This window comes from Corvus kubaryi, unplaced genomic scaffold (genome assembly GCF_017639235.1).
Source record: "Corvus kubaryi isolate FWS band 111438036 unplaced genomic scaffold, C.kubaryi_AGA036_p1.0 136, whole genome shotgun sequence".
Lineage (NCBI taxonomy): Eukaryota > Metazoa > Chordata > Aves > Passeriformes > Corvidae > Corvus > Corvus kubaryi.
In genome coordinates, this window is record NW_024580670.1 from 11,428,698 (window position 1) to 11,449,033 (window position 20,336).

The 20,336-nt window shown below is 44.8% G+C and overlaps 1 long non-coding RNA gene across 1 annotated transcript in view; it reads left to right on the forward strand.

Annotated features, from left to right (window-relative positions):
- Positions 1-20,336, forward strand: part of LOC121659202 — a 51,438-nt gene that overhangs the window by 14,836 nt on the left and 16,266 nt on the right. Inside the window, exons 2-5 of the long non-coding RNA XR_006014208.1 lie at positions 386-434; positions 8,325-8,510; positions 10,431-10,806; positions 11,891-18,726. This is a non-coding gene — a long non-coding RNA (uncharacterized LOC121659202). The remainder of the gene's footprint in view (positions 1-385; positions 435-8,324; positions 8,511-10,430; positions 10,807-11,890; positions 18,727-20,336) is intronic.

Genomic DNA, 20,336 nt, shown 5'->3' on the forward strand with positions numbered 1-20,336 from the left:
GATCCCTGTTTGAAGGGATCTGCTCACAGACAGGAGCATGTCACTGCAGACACAGCTATGCTGCTTGAAGCAGCTCATTCCCTCTCTCCCTTCCCTCTGTTACTCTTCCCTCTCCACATCTGGCTTCCTGCTTTAAGGGCTGACCCTCACCCCAGGGGAGTGGAAAGGCTGCTGCAGTATATGTGGATGCTGTGGAACTGTCATCCTCTGGGCAAGATTGCAGAGACACCCACTGGTATGCCCGGGCAGGGCGGGGATTATCCACCGGGGGAATGGTCTCCCAGTTGTATTGAGGGGGAAGGATGTTTGTGTCCTCTGCTTTTGTCTGTGTACATGAGCCCTACAGCCTGAGTCCTTCAAGTCTAATGATATTGTTTCATTTCAGGACAGGACAAGGAGCTTTTGCCCTTAACACTCCTGACCTTGCTGCTGTGGTGAGTTCCTGGGAGCTAGGGATGTCTGTCTCTCCAGTTACAGAAAGGAGGGGTATGTGATGTGGTCACAGAAGTGAAAAGGGCCCAAGTCCTAGTGGCTTCTGTGTCACCCAGCCCTCATGGCTATTTTAATGTCAGTTCTTCATGGGAAGGAGGGCCAGAAGGGACATGGAGATATTGTCTATTGCCTGCCACTGCCCCAAGGTGGAATCAACTTGCTCAAAGATTTGTTTCTGTGCAACACAGCACAGGATGGGCTCTGCTGTTCTGACCAGCTCTGCCTGTCCTACTCCCACCAGACCCTGTTGGACCCCTCCTCTGCAGTGCAGATGGATGCTGCTCACGTAGGAAACTGCAGCTCCCTGCTCTCTCTGCACTGCACAGCCTTTTTGGGGAATACTGCAATGTCAGTGCCCAGTTATTTGCAGTAGCAGGTGAAGGCAACCCCTCCCAGCGCTCTGGAGTCACAACATTTGGTCTTCTGCATTGTAATCCTCCATCTAAACCAGTAACTCTCACACACAAACTGTGTGTGTAGAGCTGGAGCATTTCTTACAACTTGGTTTGTGCTTTGATTTGGTTTTTAATATTTTCTTCTGCATCATGTCTCCATCAAGACAGCTCAAATAAGAGGCGTTTGTTTTCATGGCTAGAAGGTTTCCCAGGCTTGCTGTGAGTGAGTGTGCTTCAGGAAGAGAGCAGCCTCCCACCTCAGCAAGCAGCAGAGAAAAATTTTCTTTCCTTGGTCTCCTCCCTCCCCCAGTCCACTAGTGTGTCAAAACCTTGAGTTTTGTGTAAAGTTGTTAAATAAGCTTCTAGGCAAAATAAAAGATCAAAAGGGGTCTAATTAGCTGCAGTCTGCTTAGGAATTGTGGTTGTTCACCTAGTTTTATAAATTGACACTTTTAACATTAGAACTCAAAGCAAAAAACGATGTAATTATTCCCTTTTTTTGAAGCTTAGGTTTAATGTCTTTATTGAAAATTGGGTACTTCTGTGGCATCTCAAGATGCTTTATTCTATCAAATCTGGAGCAAGTCATTTTTCATTTTGGATTGTAATGTGGTATAAATGATAAGGGCCTGATTCAGAAAGCTTTTTTTTGTTCCCCCCACTGGCAGCCTGACGAGAAAGCTTCACAGTCACCTCACAATAACCCTGAAGATAATCTAGGGTTTGAGTCTTTGTGAAGCTGCTCTCTCTAATACAAGGGAAAGAGTGAGATTTCTGAGCTCTTAGTTAGGGTGCCCGAAGCTAGCTTGTCATCACAGGATTTTTAGTTCTTTTCATATCTCTTACCAGTTGTAGGATGCCAAGGCAAAAGTGTATTTCTCCTATAACCTTTCAGTGCTGTGATCATGTCTCTGGGAGTACTTTGTGCCTAATTTAAATCTCAGAGAGGGTAGCAGGTGGTTGAATGGAGAACATCTGGTGATTAAAGCAACGGAGGAATGAGAGAGAGATGAGTTCTGTTATAAATTTTTCCGTTCTGTTCTGATATGACCTGGTCATTCATCTTGTTTCCCAGTCTCTGATCATTTGGATGTACCATGCATGAGTCCATTTCACATGTCCAACCTCACTAAATTTGACCTCAGGAACTTAGAGCAGCATGGATAAATGAGGGGAGGGTCCTCATGAAGTCATGTTAGGGCTTGGATAGGTTATGAATTTTATTTATACTGTGGCAGGACTCACAGGCTCCATTTAGAACCAGAGGCTGATGGTGCTGGTGTTTAACTAATGCAGAGGAAGTTGTGGTGCCTGCCCTAAGACCTTACCACCATCAAGACAAATGGCAAATATAGGATTTGTGTGAGGGTGATTGCAGAAAAGGGTCAGTCCCTCAGTGAACTTTTAACTTTTTTTTGGTGTTTATCTAAAAGTCCATGCAAATGGAGGTGGGTTTCTTTGATCTGAGAACTGTCTTTTGTAATTTCAATTGCTCCCTGGCTTGTGTCAGAAATACTATGAGTGGGGTCTCCCTGGGGTTTTGCACAGCCCAGGTTTTAGCTGGGCTGGGAGGGACGTGAGGCAGGATTTATACATCAGAACAGGACCTGCAGTAAAGAAATTTTTATTGGCATATTTTATATTGTCCTAATTCAAAAGTTTCAGTTCCTGATGATCATTCTGGGCATAGGTTCAAGGCTTCATTTGCACTTGGCTCAGCTCAGATGTTGGAGGAAACTTTCATGATGGGAGACAGGTCCTTTTCCTTCAAAACCAGAATTTTTCAATAGATGGTAGGATTGTATTAGAGCTTCATTTGAGAATCCAGAAAGGATTTGCTTGAATTTTTCCAACTCTGCTTCTCTGATGCTGTGTGGTGATTAGAGGAGAGCTTTTCAGGTGTCCCTCTGAGAGTCTGAGCACAGTCTGGCTGCTTGCATCTGTGGCATTTTCGGTAATTATACCTCACTGAATGAAAAGCTTGGTACATCCATATAAAGGTTTCCCTGAGAGAATGGATATTTATTCTTTATTAACCCTAAATCTTTTTATTGGCTAACTAGCAAAGAGACATTGGTTTCTAAGCCTGAGACAGCTGCTTTGTGGAAAAGGTTCAATTATTCTATATGCATGCTCTATATGGACTGTGCTGCCATACAGCATAAGCATAGTCCAAGGCCTTTTCCCATTTGCTCCTTACAAGATGCCCAGTGGCTTCAGTAGGAAGAGACAGAGCCCAAGAGCAGCTCTGTGAGCCAGTGCAGAGAGAGGTGGATGCAGTTCAGTGGATAATGGAACATAAGGCTGCTGTGAAGGGGAGTTCGGCCCCTCTGTCCCACCCAGAGCGAGAGGAGATGGATGTTCTCCCTGGCTGGGTGTTGGGTCAAGGACTCAGATGTTGTGGAGCTACTCTGTGCCATCAGACTCGTTGCTAGGAGGGTTTGTGTCATGCAGAGCATCATCCCTGGGGAGCTGAGTTTGGACAGCACAGAGCAGCTTGCATCTGGCTCTCACACTGCCAAAGTGGCCATTAAATAACACTTCAGTATTTTAGAGCTCAGTGGTTTTGTTGAAGTATCAAATAAAGATTTTCTTTTAATTTAATTTAGCTTTATCATCTGGTTGTGTGGCTGACATGAGTAGGAGCACTGAAAAGTCTGCAGAATGCCCAAAATACACCAGAGAGTGAAAATCCTCATGATTTCATAAACTATACAAATCAACTCACTGGATTAATAGTTTTGTGACCTGCAACTGAGGAACATGAATGTGTGCACATGTTAGAGGCAGGAAACCAACACTTCCACCAGAATACACAGCTGCTTCTTGGGTGAGGTGAACACAATCTATGCTTTTTATTTCATCTTCCCCAGGTAGCTTCTACCAATATGCCTACTCTAAAAGTTTCATTTAGACACATGTGATTTTTTCCTTTTTTTTTTCCTTACTCCTCAGGAACATGCAAGTCTTGTAAATTCCCATTATTGTTTAACCCAAACTGGCCAATACACTGGACAGCTGTCCCTTGAATCCACTGTATTGCCTCTAGATAATGCCTGGCGCTTCAGTGTCAATCCAGGAATTCCCAGGGTGTGCATCACCTGGTAGGTAATAAAGAGAGAAATTCTTATCTGAACTTGGGGTTACAACTGCACATTATGGAGCTGGATTAGACATGTTGTTATATGTATTATTGCCATGTTTTGACTACCTACAAACTAGAGCATTAATTATGTAATTACATAACTTACGATTACCTAAAATTTCTCCCTCTTCAAGTGGCTGTTGCAAATTTGTTCTTTCCTCTGATGAAATGACCTGTCATCTGCACATTGTGATTCATTTAAAATGTTGCAACTGGGTTATAATCTTCATTAGTTTCACAGAATGCATCTGAAACCAGGGATAGCCCTTTTTGTTTTCACTGAAACAAGCAGCCTTGGGTGTTGATGTGTGTCTCCTTCACCAAGAGAAGTCTCAACTCACTTCCAGTGGTTTTGATTCTTGAGGGTTTCCTAGGTTTCAAGAATAAGCCTCTCGAGAGCAACATTAGCAGCATACGGAAAACAGGGATTTGTAAAACAATATTAACTTCTATTAATTTATAAACTTGATTTCAGATTCCTTTCTTTTGACCATTTTGTTTGCAGAAGCATTCGTCAGAGCACTGGGTTTTAATTTCCTTTCAACTGACAAATTTTGGAATCAGACAAGATACATTTCTCTGATTACTGCTGGACAAGGCTTGTACATAGAGATAGTGTCTTTTATTAGATGCAGCAGCAAGGTTGGAGAGCTCAGGCAAACTTTGAGGCGCACGAGCCCTCCAAATCTGAACCAGAAGCTGTCAGTGCTAAGCATATACTGAATAAGCAGCTGCTTGGGGTTAGATATGTGTGAATTAGACCATCTCAGCAGGGGGAAGAGTGCAGGCTTCTCTAGGTTATAACAGCAACTGGGAATCGTTGCCAGATTATTTGTAAGCATTGTCTGGTACACAGGTGAAGGGTGGCAGAATTGTACAAGGAAGAGTCTTGTTGTGCCTTAAGTATAGGAAAGATGTGTTTCTCTTGAGTGATCTAATAACAGCATGAACGTGGAAGTTCCTATTTCATGCTTAGAAGTGTGTGTCCTTCTGAGATTGCTCACATGCACTTCAAATTTTCTTTCCTATTAATCTCTGTGGGTTTTGCAGGAAGCTCAGAAAAAGGCTTCTACATTTACAGCTCTTTTTGCTCTGACACAGGCAGAGTAATCTTCAACATGGAAGCTCAAACCCTGTCCCTGGAGTTTCAAGCCCATGGAGAAGGTCATATATGACTGACAATGGGGAGCTAGTGAGATCTGCTGTTCTGGGTTTGTCAATGATTAGCCTGGTCTGACAAAGGTTCTACCATGAGCATTGTGGTAACTTCTTAAAGTTGATTGGGAGCTATTAAAGAGTGATAAAAATCAGATATTTCTGACCATGGTGATCAAAGGAGGAATTCGGTGATAGTACAATAGGTGCTTGGAATTCTCCGGGCATTGCCATCAGTATTGTTTAATGACCCAATGCTATGGCTATGTTGGGTAAATAGCAGCTTTGGCAGGTATAGAGACAAGAAGTCCTTAGGACACAGGGGTTTCAGAGCAATGACATAACTCATCTGCAAACTGCCCACTGTCCTTGGACACTGGTGGTTGCCATATTGTGACTGTCAGCCAGAAGGCTGACCCCACTTGCAGAATCCTGATTTATTCAGAAACCTGCATTATTTCCTCTCAGGTTTCACACATGTTGCTTGTGGTCTAAAGGCAACAGTTCCACCAGCTGAGCTGCCAAAGGTTTCTTTCTGGCTGAGGTTACACACACACACACGTTAAAAGCTGCTGTCAGGTGAATTTTGCCTAATAGGATTCTGAATTTCCCTCCTTTTTTAAGAACTAGGGTAATTTAATGCTCCTGCCCTAACTATAGGAATATACTGATTTGGGAGCACAAATCTTCCACTTGCCACACCGAAAGACTTCAGCAGCCTGTGCTAAGAAGTTGGGAGCTCAGCACATGGAAAGTGTTGTGCCTGCAGCTCAGTGAGTGGATTCACTACATCCCATGGAATCCCAAAAGGTTTTTACCCTTGTTATCTTTCACTCAAAACTTGTGGGCATCCTCACACAGCTTGGAGTGCAGAGTGGTGGCTGGGGGGATGTTGGCTTCCTGCATCCCCGGCCTTTGATGCCTGAGTTCCCCAAATTCCCTGAACCTGCCATGCATTAGAGCTGTGTGAATCTCCTTGTTCTTGCTGCCCAACAACCAGCAATTTCCCAGGCATCAAGTACATGTGTGTGTGGTACTGAGTCATTTCTTTGGGGCTATTGTTTAAGGCTTCAAACCATGGAAGGAAACCAGGAGCCTGTTTAGATGTCACTAAAGGTCACTGGTTATTTTTATAGATTATATTAAAGTAAACCAAAACTGCACAAAAAGAATATTCAGATTGTGAAGTCAGGACTTTGAAAAATATTTTTGCTGCCTAACTATCACAAATCACTACAGAGCATGTGCAAACTGGTTTTTCGGGGGCTCGTAACTTGGCCAAAGGTACATTACTCTTCCTGTAAAAAATTATTCCCTGGCACCATTGTGACCTTTCTGCCAAAATTTAAAGCAGTGCTCCAAATTATAGCACTGAGACAATTCAACCAAAAGCTTGCATCAGAGATCAGTTGTTTGTTGTTTTCTCTTTTTTTAACTGGCGTAAAAAGTTTTCCTGTAGTGGAAGATCTGCATTAGCTGAAATTTTCATCCTAAATTCCAGCAGGGCAGACAACCAGCATCGAAAGCTTTAATTCAAAAGATTAAAGTCTGGCAAAATTCTAAGCAACCTGAGCCTTGTAATAGTGAGTTTTGTACAATGTGGTCAGCATATCAAAGGGAAAATTTTTTTTCTGTCTGTTTTGATTTTGATGTCATTCCATCAAACATTTAATTGGTAGACACAGGATTAGCTACAAACTCATTTTGAAGCAATGAACAGTAGTCAGACATAAACAATTGGGATGGGGGCAAATTACACAAGTGCCAAACGATGGGAGAGATTATTAACAAGGGGCTTTGCAAACTGTGTCCCTGAATGAACAGAATTGTTGCAGAGCAGAAAACAGACCTTGAAATGGTCTCTAGTGGAAGGAACAGGGCTTGTATAGCACAAGGGAGTTCACCTACATAGCAGCCTTGAGCCAGGTATGCAAGTGCTTGGGAAAAGGAGGTCAGGTTGGGACTGTTCTTAGTGTGCAGGTCTGCCATCGGAGTCACCTGGGCAGAGGGTGATGGACTTTGACAGTATGGTGCAGCTGAGTGGTGGCTTGATCCAAAATCCTGCCAGCCTGCTCTCCTGGGGGAACAGCAGGATAATGTTCTGGTGGCTTAGAGGGAATTTATGAGGTTAAACTGGAGGTTATGAGGTGAAATTGGCCCCCATGCAAATGTAGGTCAAAATGCTAATATGTACATTACACAAAAACTGTGCAGGCAGGCAGCAAACTTCTTGAAAAATCATGCTAGCAGTGACCAGACCTCAGACACCATAAAATAAGGAATAACCTTTGCTAATTCTCAGACATCGCCCCTGCAGACGACTGCAGGCCAGAGAGGCAGGTGGGACTTACTCAAGGTCTTATCTGGAGCCAGAGCACAGCTGAAGGTTCATTCCCAGGTCCACGGTCTCACTGCTGGAACAGGCTGCCAGGAATTACTGGCAATATGTTTGGTTTTAATCTTTGCACTGCTCTCCAGTGAAGTTCTCCAGGCTGAAGTGCCTGGAATTTATCTCCAAAATATTTTGGAGGGGAAATGTGATCATAAAGCTAAAGCTTTGGGCTATGCATGCTTCTTTTCAGGCTGCTAACGGGTTTGAAAGGGGTAAGTGTTAGTAACCTGCCTCCTTTGTTTTTTGACAAGGAGAGTAATTTAGAAAAACAAAAACCAAAAAACCCAAAACCGTTTTAATCCCTTACACAGAGTTCATGTCAGCTTTAGCTTAACTCAACCCACGTTGCAGGAACTTTAGGAGGCATTTTATGTTTTTCTAAATTGGTTTGGGTCTCTTCCTGCTCCTATGGCTATGTCACTGGCTGGGGCCAGAGCTGTGCCACAGCTGGCACACACAGTGGGTAGCAAAGTCCTGCCCTTGGTGGCAAAAGTGAGAGACAGCTGCTCAGCCCCAGGAAGAGGTTTGCTGAGCAAACAGTGTGCCCAGCCTGTGCAGAAGGGCTGAGCCTCCAGTTCCTGTCCAGCTCCTGACACAAAACCCTGTGCTTCCTCTCCTGTATCTCTGGAGCCTCGTAAGACTCTTCCTCTTCCCAGCATATCGAGTTGCAGCTGTCTCAAGCTGACTGGCAGCAGATTGCTGCTCCTGAGTCTGCCCTTGTTGTTTTTTTTTTTTTTCCAAGCAGAAGGAAAAGGCTGGAAGTTCCCGGTTTCTACAGTCACGACTGTCCCAGCGAGCTCATATCTGCCCTGTTGAGAGATGCCGGCACCCTCTGGGCGGGGTGAGAGCATGAATGCAGCTGGGGAGCACCAGTGTCGGGCGGGCATCGCGCCTGCCTTTACCAGCCTGACGGGAACAGACAGGGACAAAGGTAAAGCTCGAGGCATGAAAAGGCTGCTTGTTGCAGCGTTTCATGGCCAGTGAGCATGACCAGCCTTCAGGGCTAATTACCAAAGGAGAGAGAAGTATGTTCTTGTCAGCAGACCTACAGGGTTACTATTTAATGAAGCAGATATGCAGGTAACTTGTTCAGTGAGCAAGTGACTGACTTGTGTCCACAAGGATGTAGGTGTGTGTGACAGGACGCTTCAGGTGGCTTTCGACCCCTGGTCTTGTCTCTAAGTGGAGTTGGGCACAACTCTCAGCAGTGACAATCTGTAGCCTGTGTCCCTCTTCTCCAGTTTTTCCCCTATACCTCCTCTGCTCTTCTTTTACCTTTTTTCTCTACTATTCTCCCCTTTTTAACAACCCTAGCAACTCTTGTTTATTCCATCCTGTCCTTTCATAGCTCTCCACCTTATTTTTCCCTCCTGTTTTTTTAATTACTGATGCTAAGCAGCATTGAACAGTGGTATCATCACTATTTCATCAGGCCTGCCCAAGTTCCCTGCCAGTGGTTTATGGAGCATGTGTGAGCTGGGAACAGCCAGTATCCTCCGTGTGCTTGCATCAGGGTCCCCCGCCGATCTCAGTTTCTCAGCACATCTGTCAAGTGTTACTTGTCCTTTTCTTGGGACTGCCCGTGGAGGTGTGCAGGGGGTTGTGAGCTGTGCCAAACCCTGGTGGTGTGCTGGCTGGGTTACAGCCAGCGTGAGGATGCCTCCATGCTGCAGGAATCTCTTTGTATTGCTGTGTAGTCTGATGCCAAAAAGTTACTTCTGTGTTAATCCGGTGCCTGTGCTGGTCTCCATAGGAGAGATGGGACAAAACATGTGGGAATTAATCAAATGGAGATTTTTTTTTTTTTTTTGCCCAAGTCAGTGGGTATGGACAGACTCAATGGCTCTTTCTGACTCCTAAGCTTGTACTCTGAATTCATACAATTTAGTCCATCCAGCATCACCACTCAGACTTGTCCTGACTTCTAGACTGGAGTAGGAATTACTGGGGAGGAGTAGCAATATCTACAGTACAACACCTCTCACAGTTTTTTATGGGAATTACTCATTTACCTCACTGCAACCTGTATTTTGATCTGATAGCAGCTACACTTGGTAGAGGACCTTTCTAATACAAAGGTGATTAGTACACACATATTAGACAGTTATGGATCTCTTCTACCAGTGTCCCTTGGGTATTTACCAGAAAAGATAACTGGATTGTCAAAATTTTACCTGTACCTCCCATGGCATTGGGAGGAACATGCCAGTTGAAAACTTAGTGTGACTGCAGAGATTTTGAAGCCCAAGGTGTGGATGGGGAGTACAGACTGCAGCAGGGAGGCTGGTGCAGAAGTGAGATGCATTTACAGAAGCTCTGGGACAAGACACACCATGTCTATCTGACCCAAGCCTGCTATGCCCTACCTTTGGGCATGACCCTCAGTTTCTTTTCATTGGAAAATATGGCAATGTGAAAAAACACTTTGACTTGCATGTTCCATGGATTTTATGCTGTTTTCTCTGTAGAGAATGTTGGGGTTTTTCCTGGAATACTAAGCAAAAATGGATCAAGGGAAAGAGTCAGCCTTCCTTTTATTCTCCTTTTTGCTACATAAACCACTTGATATGAGGCATTGAGATGTTTTGGAATACAGTTGTGAGCTTGGCCTCAGTTCAAGCTGCAAAAGTGGCTGCTACCCACAGGAGAACAGGGCGCTGGGATATGACAGTCTGCACTGCACAAGTGCTGCTGGTCCCAGTCCCTTGCTCTGGGCCTCTACGGACAAGACAGGCTGTGGCAAAGCAGTCCTTGCTGGCTCCAGGACCTGTCACTGGTCCACTTGCAGTGACACCAGAAAACACATTTCTTTACAGTTGTGCTGCTTCACATACTCTGTTTCTACCAACAGGTTCCAGGCCAGCTCTACGACTGTGCCAGCCTGTACTGCTCCTGGGAAGGGTCCTCCTGCTGCGCTGGCTGCCGGTGACCTGGCAGGGGACATGGAGCTGCTGGCTGTCACAGCACCAGAGGAAGCAGGGAAGGATGCAACAGAGTCACAAACTGAGGTGGAAGGAGCAGAAAAAGCAGTAGCAATGCCAGAAGTGGAAAGCCCAGTGGGGACAGGTCTGGGTGGGAAGGTGGTCACTCCTGAAGGAGCAGCGGCAATTGTGGCGGGAGCATCGGAAAGCCCAGCGGCAGAAAGAGTTGCTGAAGCATTTGCTAGGGCAGCAGAGAGAATTGCAGTATCAGAAGTTGCCAAGGTGTTGCAGTCAGCAATAGCTGAGGTAGGCACTCCTGCAGCCCCACGTGCTTGATGGGGGAAGGGGCTGGGGGTACTCGCTCCCCTGTGCTGGGCTCACAGATCCTGAGGCATGGGAGGCTGCAGCTCCAGCACCAGAGCTAGCCCTGACCTTTCAGCCTTGCCCTCAGAACGCCTCAGGTGGATCAGACCATATTTCTACTTAGCATCAAGCAATGGGTAGAGATTTTTATTTTGGAAAAATTGAAAGCAATGTCAAAAAAAAAAAAATCTGAAATTCCTGCTGAGAATTTGTGCTCTTTTCCCATCTGGTTTCCCTCTGTCTTTTAGATGAGCTTTTTTTCATGATAGCGGGCACTTTATCATGCCTGGTATAGTTAAGGTTACAAAGCACTCTCCATTCCAGCCCCGCTGGCCACATGCTCATCCTGTTCTAAAGCATTCATATTTGGGGATCAAAAAAGGTCCACGTGTGGTGTTTGCTCAGCCGAGAATTTTTATTTGACATTTGAGCAATTATGGCTTGTGTTGTTCGTGAGTTTGCTGAGGGTGATAAATGCACTTTTCCCATTTGAAAACCCTGTCTTTTAACATTGACGATGTGGTGACAGATTTTCAGCAGGGATGGGAGTTGGATTTGCCAGGGCTTAGTGCCACTCCAAGCGCCAGATTTTCAGCTGCGTTCAGCACCCAGCAGCTTCCCGTTGGGTGTGAGGCCTTTGGACATGTTTGTTCCCATGTGTGGAGCTCGTTTGAAGAGCTGCCTGCCTGCAGCACCACTGAGCATCTACCTCCTGCTTTCAGGAAAATCTGGATCTCATCTCCCTGGGCTCTGATTTCATTTTGGTGTGCAGGGTCAGCTTACTGCTATCACTGTTTCCGGGGCCCCAGAGCTGTCCTGAGCACATGGAATTTCTGTAGGATATCTTAACTTATCCCTCAGCTTGGGCAAGTGGCTTCACTCAGGAAGGGCTTCTCAATGTCTGTTTGAGTTTGGTGTCTGACTTCTGGTGTGTTCTCATGTGAATAGGTACCTTTATTTTTAATATCAGCAGTTTGTTTTCAGTGCCTTTTCCAGTGTTCATGTATTTCTTCTCTTGACTTTTCAGCTCAAAGGGAAGAGGAGGAGCATGTGGATAAAGCCGAGGAATGCCACTCAGCGGGAAGAAGGTTGGATGAAAGAGGGAGAGGTGAAATGAAACGGAGAGGTGACATTCTGGGACATACCTCCTAATGGGGAGCTTGTACCATCACGCCTGCAATGCAATAGGGTTGCCAATCACATCTCAGTTGTGAACTACTATACGATTAAAAATAAATATATGGCATGTTCTGCATGCAATAGTGTTGAGGGTCTGTCAAAGGTCTTTGTGTCCTGGTTTTGTGAAAGGTAGCTCTGCATCTCTTCCTCAAAGATGAGGAAGAACAAAATGTGCTGTTCATAACAGAAAACATACTACAGGCATGAAATAACATAAAAAAGAAATACTTTCATAGAATCATAGAATATCCTGAGTTGGAAGTGACCCACTAAGATCATCGAAGTCACCTCCTGGCCTTGCACAGGACACCCCCAAGGCTTAAATTTACTTTAAATATGCGGTCAAGTTTTCATGTCTGTAGGTTGAGAGATTGTCCATTGGAGCACTGGTAACATGAAATAGTTTCAAATCCTAACAGAGTGGGTGCATTTACCAGTCAGTTTGGTAATACATTGCTCCAACTCTCTCCAGCTCTGAAGTGGGTTTCTTGCCTAGATGGGAATGGTAGGTATGTTCTTTTTTCTTTTTTCTTTTTTTTTTTTTCCCTAATTCTATTTATTCATATGAAGCATGGAATGGGAAAGGTGTCTCCATCCAGATTGATAATGGTGTGATGCCAGACAGAGGAAGTCCAGAAGAAATTCAAGAAACAGGAAAAGATATCTTCAAAACAGTGGTGGACTTGTCAGCATGAATGATGTTCCCCAGGCAGTAGAGATGGATCATTACAACAGGCTTCTGATTTTTGAGAGGAAAAAATATTGTTTGTTGTAAGATTGTTTTCTCAGCCTGTGAGGTACAGGTAAGACAGGTTTGTAGCAACAGTTGGATGATGGAGCAGTCACCATAAGAGATAAATGGTGATAAAGTGTTACAGAGTGTGGGATTAGAACAAAGCCCCTCCTGGTTATTCCAATGGATGATGATCACAACTCAGAAGTGCCTGATGCCTTCAGCAAATGCCCGTTCCATGAATTCCCTCCAGGTACTTCATGGTGTGCTGCTCCAGGTTTATGTTTAGCAGACTGAGGGGATGGGGTCAAATCTGTACTTGGATAGAAAGTTTCTGAACCAAATGCAGGAGGTGATGCAAGCGCTTGTGTGTGAATTGTGGCCATAGCCCAGGTGGGGTGTCCAGGCAGTGCCTCCAGGTACTCCAAGTGAAACAGAAAGCAGCTCCCTGACTGCAGGTGGTCATGACTAAAGCCATATCACTTTGGGAAAGAGTAAAGACTGCAGGCCTGGATTCTGCCCCAAAATCCATGAGTGTATTGACAACCCATCTCTAAACTCCTGTGTAGTTGCAGCTGAATGCGATATTCTCCATATCTCTTACTTCCAGTTTCCAGGGGTGCTTCTGTGGGAAACGTGCCATTTGTCCTGGTGCACCCCAGAAGGGGCAGCAGATTACTTTCAGCACTGTATGGAGCTGTTCTCCAACAGACCTCAGAAGAGGAGGGTGTTGTTGAGGATCTGCTGCTGCCCTGTGCAAGTTGGCTGGCAATGAAGATCCATCTCCCTCTTGGGAAATATGTCCTTGCACTGCAGCAAAGCCAAGGGGTTTCAGTGCAGGCTTGTGCCCCTGCCCCTCTGCAGCACAGCCAGTGCCCATGCACTTCCACTGGCTTCTCTCTCTGTGCAGTGACAGGCTGGGGAGGAGAGAGGAGGGGAGAACAGCAGCCTCTGATTAAAACTCAGCCCCCCTGGCCTTAGATCTGAGGAGACTGAGCCCGCCCTCCCTTCCCTTACCATAATTTTATTTTATTACAAAAAGAGCCCGTATTAAAAAAGCTCATGATTATGTTTTCTGTTCACCAAGACTTTTCCTGTATTTGACCTTTGGATAACCTCCAAGGCTTGCAAACATTTGAAAGGAGTAAAGGAGCTCGTTTTATTGCAGGGCCTCAGCATACATTCTTTCCAGCCTATCTTTAACATCAGTTGACAAGAATTATATAATTGCAGTCTGTGATCCCTTTAAGGCTAAAATGTATTCGTTTTCCCTCAAAGAACACTTCAGGTTTCAGAGTTAAATGTATACTTTTTTTCCCCATCTGGGTTATTCTGTGGAAAGCCGTTTTCTCTTAAACTGGCAAGTCTCGTTCTACCAAATCGCATGGATTTATTTTTTACTGCGGTTTTAAGCTCACATGTTAACAAGTAGAAGAAACAGCCTCCAAATCCCAACCTGTGTTTCCCATTCCATTGGAAAATTAGTGGGTTACAGAGAACACGCAAGGGGAATTACACTCCTCAGGTGGAATCAAATAAAATTTCAACATACCAATTTAATCAAATTAGTGTCTAATGCTAATTGATAGGCAGTCTGGAGATGGACAGGTAGCTGGATTGGATTTGATCTTGCATTTCAGAGGCATGACGTAATCTGCTGGATCAGGAAGGAATTTCTGGTTTCCTATCTGAATGGCATCTGCCACCATGTTTTAGGAAGCCTTGGACATTGGATACTTGGATAGGAGCTGGGGAAGGATGCCAAAAAAGAAGTCTGAAGATAATACCTGGAATTTAAAAGACGAACTGGCTGCTGCCACAATGACGTTCTGTTTGCATATGTTCCTCGCTGTTCAGGTTTTCACTGGTATTTGTGCTCCTGCAGAGTAAAACAAGTGCATAAACATGTGAGTATTCCTGGAAGCTTTTCATGCCAGTTGTGTTTGTGTGTCAGAGCCAGTGATGCTTGGATCTTCTGCTCAGAGGGAACAGAAGTGATGCCACTGCAGCGCTCAGAGCACATTCACAGTGCTCCTTGAGAATGGAGTGAGAAGTTCAAAGAAACTGCAAAAGACCTCACCCCTCCAAGTATTTCTGGACAATGAAAAATGGAGGGTGAAAGTAGCCTAGCCATGGGCATGTGCATGCAGGAGGGGAAATTAAATTTGCCTCCAGAATTGGCTGTTAAGTGATCTGGCTTGCTGAAGCTGGCGAAGAGACTGGGCTCAGTGGACCTTTGGTGCTGCAAAGGGGTCTGGGAGGTTTTGAGAGGTTCTTCTCAATTCTGCCATGAGCTTACCCCAGATCTCAGCTTTTTTATCTGATAGAAGAGGACAATGGCAGCTCATGTGCCTGCCTTCGTGCCCTTTTATCTAAGCACTCGAGGAAGTGCAAACTTTTATTCCAAATAATGTTTGCCAGTAAAAATGGATCTCTTCTTCAAATATTTAGTTATTCTAATGCTGATTGCCCCCCATTCCCTAAGGGGAGTAGGGGGCAGGGGCAGCATTCCTGGTTTTATAGAGGGGCAGGCTTGAGAGGGCTGTAACTGCATGTCACGGGGGTTGGATGCAATAACTGAAGAGAGGGGAGCCAGTAATAGAATCCTTTTAATAAACTACAAGCCCACAGTTTATAAACTTGGACACAGATTATGCTCCTGCCTAGAGTATAAAAATAACCGCATTTGGATGTCTTTGTGGCCAAAGGATCTTATAACCTGTTAAGTTTTGCTGCCTGTTTTTCTAATGTAGGCAGGACCAGTGTAATACCCTGTGTTGCACTGAAAGGGAAAATCTCTGGTCTGTTAAGCTGTTCCCTGCCTTTAGTAGCCTCTCTGTATCAGGATTCACATTCTTGTTTCCGTTTCAAACAGGAGACTAGTTTACAAGGCAAGTTCCTCCTTGGAGATCACAAGAGGCTTTCTTTCCCCTTTCTTTTTCTGAGAGGAAGGATTAGGTCACGGTATTCCATTTGCTTTTTATTTTTTTCTTCTTTGGCTAATCTGCTCTCCAAGATGTCCATGTTACAGGAGAAATAAAAGGCTTTAAGTGAGCGCAGGATTTTTTCCCCTCACCTCAGCACTCCAGCTGAGAAGGGCGATTTATAGAAATCGCCACTCAGAAAAGCCTTAAAACAGAATTTCAGATGCTTATAAGACAAAGCAGAAAGATAGCAGAGCATCAGGTGCCTTCTCCTTACCTCACAGGGTCGTGTTCTGCCTGCTCTTAAGGAGTTTGGTGGATGGTGATTACAAATACGTCTGCACCGTATCTGGGTGTACTGTACGTGCAGTTACAGCTTTGTACAATGAGCTTGTGTAGTCCCTCACCTACAATCAGGAGGTTTATCATTATTCAAAGACCTTTGTTTTCTATTATCTTTGTGCATTTTGTGTGCTGGAAGCATTAATGGCACCATGGTTTAAGATGTGCTCTTTGAGCCTGGCACCTTTCCTGGTGCCAGCGTGTGATGTGCTGCGCATCGCTTGGCTCCAGTCGAGGGGAGGACACACACTGGTGCCGATCCTTCTATGCGGAAAGTTTTGGGACTCTCTATACAAAATTACTTTGTTCAGAGCATACTGAGCACAAAGATTATTGCTTTAATGAATGCTGAATTATTCTTGTTCAAATACCAGGTACTAGTACTAGTTTGTGGTAAGACATAAAGATTTTTGGAGCAGTACATATGAACTTGCATTTGGTAGTTTGTACCTAGCACAGGTACGGCTTGTTCGCACTGGTCATGTCACATTCAGGAAACTATGCTTAAAGGGCCAGGTCTGCCTTGATTTAAGTCTGCTGAACTTTGTGCCAGTCTCTGACAACTAAAGTTATGCTTCTCAAATGTTTTCAGCTATTTTTTTTCAGTCCTTTCTTTCCAAAGAGTTTTAGAAATGCAATTAAATGGACAGTAATACTCAGCAGTTACACATAAAAAGCTGTTTATCTAAGGATATCAAAGTGCTTGACAAAGGTGGGTAATTCTCACAGTGCCCTTTTTTTGCAGGGTGAAATGCTGGCATGCAGAGACAGCGAGTGGTTTATCTGAGTAACAGAGTCGGTAGCAGAGGTAGTAATTAAAACTTTGGTCTCATGACACCCAACTCTGTACTGTAACCACTAGACAAACTGCCTCCCGGAACCGTATCTCATCTCTATCTCCCTACATATGCACAATAAAGCCTTTGTAGTATATGCTGTACACTTGCTATTGATAGTTGTATCAGCTGAAAGATAATGCTCGCTCTTCTTACTGGCTGCAAGTGTGCTCCACACAGCTTCAATTATCTGAACATAATGGTGGAGAAGGGGAGAATTTTGGATAACTGAGGGCTTCAATAATTGAAGGGGTTTTCAGTGCAATTAATAGTCATGGTAGGAACACAGCAGGTTTTGGACAGCAGGTTCGGGTACCTGGTGCCACACTGTGCTGTCAGTCAGTAACCAACATGCTGCTGTTTTGGACATTTTCTCTTTTTCTGAACAGAGTTGTAGCTCTTCCTTGTTTTGTTTCAGTCAAAAAAAAAAAGGACAAATATATTTTAGATGTGCTGGTATCCCTTTAAGTTTGATGAAGACTAACATCTATCGTTTTGGTCCATGGGAAGCTGCTTATGGACATGGGTAGTTTAAGAACACCGATTGATCAGTGTTAGGCGGCTTGGCTGGCAGTGGGGTGTGGGCTATGTGGGTGGCTCTAAGTGACTGAAGAGATCATCTGAAAAATAATTTCCCCTGCATATGCCATAAACTCTGGGATTTCAAGTATGACCCAGCCGTTAATGAGTTCCATACAAGCAAACAAATGGTCAGTTACTGTAGAGACGCATTCTTTTAGGAACGTAAAAACATGATCCGCAGGACCTGCTCGTGGAGTGTCTGTGCACTGCACACTGACCTTCATGTGACAGAAATCTTGACTAGGTGACTTTATAATAAATGTCCCCATGCCACCTAGGCCAGCTGCCCGTCACTGCCTGCTTTCTCTGCAAGCTAATTTATTTCTAAATGCAATAGAAGAAAAAGATGGGATAAAGTTTGCAAAGCGTATCACAAAGTGTTACTGGCCCCGTTCAGTTTTCATCACACCGTATGCTCTCACCATGACTTGCTTTTTAAAACCAGCTCTGTCCTCTGCCTCACACCAGACGCAGGAATTAGGAGCAGCCTTTACCCTTGCAGTGGTTATGAACTAACAGATTGGTGCAGGTAAGGCTGAAAGACCTTAAGGAAGGGAATAAACTTGGCTTGGTTTTTATGAAATACAGTGTTGGGTAGAGGATGAGTGTTCAGCTCTGACTGGCCTCACAGTTCATCCTGCACTGCCTCTGTTCTGGGACAGAGGCAGTTACGTGCCCCCATCAGAGAAGCACCCCCACATATTCAGATTAGTACAAACCCCACAGTTTGGTTTATTTTTCTCAGCTATTACCTGAGAGACAGGATATGTTGACAGGCTGATGTCTGACTTCTTTTTTGAAAAGATTGATCTAATCTTAGTTGCTTTAAATTACAGTCTTAACTTTTACTCTGTAAGTTTTCATTGCCTGGTCTCATTAGCTACTTTAAGTGCCTGAAAAATATATATATACTCTCTTGTATGTTTCAGTGTTTACCCCAATATGCATGTTTGTGCAGAGAGAACATGCATATTTATTACCTTTAATACAGTCTGGATGCACACACATACATGATTCTCTTCCTACTTAGACATCACTTTATACACAATTTGTATATGCATATTTATAAGGGCTTCAGTGGAAACAGGACTGACACCAATATTTTATGCATTGTTAGGACGAGCAAGTTCACCCTTTAAAATGACTATATTTGGAAATCTGATTCTAAACTCTTGCTGGTTTAACTTAATTTTGTGGCTTTTCTCCAGATTTTCATAACCAGTGGAAGTGATGACAGGATGGAGAGGAACACTTGCGCTCCTTGAAGGTGAGCGTTCGTGTGGACACATTTGTGTAAGGGACTGGGCAAGGGTGCTGCTTTCAGCCCATGTGATAAATGACTGCACCAAAGTGTGGGGCTTCACAAGTCAATATTTGTGCATTGCCGTGCTCTTTTTTTTCCCCCCACCACTTTGGTGGTCAAAAGTCCCATCCCTTTTTTTTTTTTTTTTTTTTAATTTTAAAAATTTTATTTTAATATCTAGTCCGCTGCTGTTGTGTGAATCTCGCGCTCCCTCTTCTTTTCCCGCACGGTCTCCATCCCTTTTTGGAACCATACAGCAGTGAGCTAAAGCACAAAGAGCCCGCGATAAAGCCGCAGTTTTGTTTAACAGTTCCGACAGTGAAAGTTCGCTGGGAAATCGGTGCCGTGAGCAGAGCCGCTCTTGCCAGCGTGGCTCTGTCCGGCCTGGCGGGCCCAAGCACGGGCGTTCGGCGGCGGCTCAGCGGCCTCTCGGAGCCGAGCGTGTGCGCTGTGCCGCGGCCGGGCCGCGCTGCGCTGCTGCGGGACGGGCCCCGGGCACCGGGCGGGCAGTGCGCGGCGCGGCCCATAGGGGGCAGCAGCCGCCCGCGCTCGGGCCGCGCAAAGCGCCCCGCGCAAAGCGCCCCGCGCAAAGCGCCCCGCGCAAAGCCCGCACAGCGCCCCGCGCAAAGCGTCCCGCGCTGCCGCCCCGAGCCCCGCTCGGCCCTGCTCCTCATGGCAACAGCCCCCTGCGAGAAGGAGGTTATTTGCGGTTGTTCGCTTTTTCTTTCTTTGTGTGTGCGTGTATAACTGCAGTGCAGAGTGAGGAGGCTCTGGCGTGTTGTCCTAGGTAACTTTCCCCGTAATTTAAAAAAACACAAAACAAACCTAAAGACCTATTAAAAAGAAAAAAAAAAAAAAAAAAAAAAAAAAACAAACAACAAAACCAAACAAACAACCACTAAGATACCTAGAAACAGTATTGAGTTGCTTGTGCAAAAATACCCCCCAAGGAACATCTGAGTAAACACGTATATAGAATATGTAAGTTCATGTAAAAGCAGCTTTTTGTTTGCGTGTGGGTCCATATGAAACCCAAGATGATATATCATGTTATGCTCAGATTGTTGTTTCAAGATACAGCTATGGGTAGATTTCACGATGGAACATCTCTTATTTCATCGCTTCTAACTTTGCTATTTTCAGCACATGCACCCTCAGTATTAAAATCCCATGATTGTTACTTTTTCTAACTCTCTCTTTGCCTATTAACAAGATTCTTTAAAAACCAAACTAAAACAAAATCCTTTTAGATCCCACGTGGATTTGTTACTCTGATGTTGGTAGCATCAGTGGCCAGTTCTGAACTTTTCTGGCAAGTACAAGGGCGAGCTGCTTGCCCGGCTGAGTTTGCAGCCAAAGCCGCTGCTGCTGCCGCCGAAGCACCGACCGAGCCGCAGGAAGGACCGAGCAAATGGTTACAAACGAGCGCTGCTCCTCAGCTCCACAATTTTCTCTTCGTCTTAAATGCACTTTATTGCACCTTTCCTGCAGTTTGTTCTGAGAACAGCCACACTAATAATCCTTATCCAGCACAGAGGAATCCCCCTCCTGGCTCTCAGCTTGAAGCCACGGCT